General features: G+C 42.6%; 1 non-coding gene across 1 annotated transcript; it reads left to right on the plus strand.

The window, feature by feature from the left end:
• Positions 1-2420: 2420 nt before the first annotated feature.
• TRNAT-GGU lies at positions 2421-2495 on the plus strand. The gene has a single exon. It is a non-coding gene; the product is annotated as a tRNA-Thr (tRNA).
• The last annotated feature ends 221 nt before the right edge of the window (positions 2496-2716 follow it).

Here is a 2716-nt window from a genome sequence, read left to right on the forward strand (position 1 = left end):
GATGGTTAAATTTTCAGGAACTTTGCAAGCATATTTTTTTTTTCCTTTTTGTCTTTTTTCGTGTCTGGCAACGGATCGCAACCCTCAGTGTCGCGCCCGTACCGGACCGGGACCGGCAACGGGATCGCAACCCTTAGTGTTGTGCCCGCACCTCGCTCAGCCAGTGAGCGGGAACCGGTCTGTATGTGGGATCCGAACCCTTGGCGGGAGCGCCACCGCGCTCCCAAGCGGCGCACTGTAGCAGTGTGCCACCGGGCCGGCCCCTGCAAGCATATTGTTAAATCACTGCTAATTTTAAGTATTCCATGTTGGGAGTATTTATGCCACAGAAATAGGCAATAATTCTTTGTTAGGACGGGATGGCCTTTGTGTTGTAGGATGTTTGATAGCATTCCTGGACTCTATCTACTAGACACAAGTAGTCATAATGCCCCAGTCGTGAGAATAAAAATTGTCCTCAGATATTGCTGAATATCCCCCAGTTGCAAAATCTCCAGTTGAAAACTACTGACCTATACAATTAAGCCATAAGGTTTTTGAAGGTCAAAATCTTTATGTGTATCTCAAAAATCCTGTGGATGTCTATGTCACTAAGGTCATTGGGTAAACACCAGCAAATACTACTATGGGGTCAAATACCATTGGGGTCATTCAGTAAACACTAAAAAATCCATTTAAAGTTTCACAGCTGCATCACTAAATAACTGTGGGACTTTGAGCAAATTACTTAACCTGGTAAGTCTCTGTTTCCTCATCTATAAATCAGGGATAATAACAGCTTCAAGTTCACTTGTGGAGTATACCAGCATTTGTGGAGCAAGTGGATTACACAGGGCCTAGTTTTCTGGAGCCCTGTAGTTTCAGGTTTAGCCTAAACTTGGAATTACATATAGAAATGTTAACCTTGCAAAGGACAGGAAACTTTCTCCAGGCTAAAGTTTCTGTTGTAAGATAAAGAATTGTGGCACAACAAGGTTTCTGACTCAAGGACAGACAAGTTACTTGACTGATATGTAAAAATGCTGCAGAAGCTGCTGTAGGGAGAGAGAATGTTCGCTAAGATCAAGCTTTTGTTGGTGGATTGACTTAACCTTTTGCAAATTGCATTATGAAATGTCACTTTGGGGCCTGCCCGGTGGCGCACTGCTACAGTGCGCAGCTTGGGAGTGCGGTGGCACTCCCGCCGAGGGTTCGGATCCCACATACAGACCGGTTCCCACTCACTGGCTGAGCGAGGTGTGGGAGCAGCGCCGGGGATTGCGATCCCGTTGCCGGTCCCGGTCCGGTACGGGTGCAACACTGAGGGTTGCGATCCGTTGCCGGACACGAAAAAAGACAAAAAGGAAAAAAAAGAAAAAAAAAAAAAAGAAATGTCACTTTGCTTATTTTACTAAATGTTACCAGCCTCTACTGTTAAACTATAATTGGCCATAACCCCACCTATGTTCTTTTCCTGCAACTTCCTGGTCTGGAGAATAAATGCAGGAAGAGAACCCCAGTTCATGGTTAATTTCCAAAGGAAGGGATGCCTCTCTCTTGAAGGTTCTGGGAAATTAACCCTTTTGGGGCCTTTCACTGCTCAGAAGAGATGGGCTTTGAGTAATCCTTTTTGTGCCTCCATCACCCAGGGGAAGAGAGGTGACAAATCCATGTGAGGCAAAGCAGCATTCACTGTTTCGAGAGTCAAGTGAGGTAATACACAAAATGTACTAAGCATAGGACCTAAACCCTGGTAGTCACTCAAGTAATAGATACATTTAAAAAGTTTTAATTAATATTCAGTTTCTATCTGAGTGCCTGGCACATAATAAATGCTTCAAAATATTTAACAAAGGGATGAATGAAATGTTTAGCTGTCATGCAGGCATAGCTGCCTGTAAAAGTTATAAAAGTTATAAAACAAAAGAATCAAGGAAATATGTTGCCCTTGTGCCAACAGTGTTGTTCATTAATTCAGGTAAACTCAGGATCACAATGGTACTCTTGGTTTAGATCACATATATCTGTGTTGGTCTCTATGATCCAGTAATGAGTTTTAAGTATGATAGCAAGTGCTTAATCTATTGGGATTCAAGAGAGGAAAACACACACAAAAATTAATTAGATGTCTCCATCTCCAAAACTGCCTGGGCTATTCACTGGCAACTTGATCACAGAAGTGCTCTCTGCAATCAGGAGAACATGATATGGGTTTTTTAGAGAGTGAGGCATTCTTGAAATGGAACCAAAATGGTTGGAAGAGAACTTAAAACTTCATGCAACCCTCTGGTTGCTATATTTTCCCCAGAAACAAACATTTAAAAAAGATTGATCAGCATGTATAACATAATGAGTTGACTTCGACAGTACTGATTGTGTAGATATAGCATTAATACCCTGGCTGAGACATCAGGCCTGTTAAAAATGTGACTTGAGGGGCTGGCTGGTTAGCTCAGTTGGTTAGAGTGTGGTGTTGGTGACACCAAGGTCAAGGGTTCGGATCCCCATACCAGCCAGTCACCAAAACAAAAATATGACTGGAGTCTTTTATGCATCACAGATGGACTTTCATATTCTTAAATGAAAAGAAGTACATCAATTAGGGTACCTGGAACAATATGAAGACAGGACTTAAGTTAATGAAATGGGACTCAGGGTGTCTGGGTAACAAATCAAAGGGTAATAGGGTTGAGGCTTTGGGTTCATGCAAACCTGACTTGAATTCAGGCTCTTGCAC

The sequence above is a fragment of the Galeopterus variegatus genome, unplaced genomic scaffold (genome assembly GCF_000696425.1).
Source record: "Galeopterus variegatus unplaced genomic scaffold, G_variegatus-3.0.2 Scaffold7460, whole genome shotgun sequence".
In the NCBI taxonomy this organism is placed as follows: domain Eukaryota; kingdom Metazoa; phylum Chordata; class Mammalia; order Dermoptera; family Cynocephalidae; genus Galeopterus; species Galeopterus variegatus.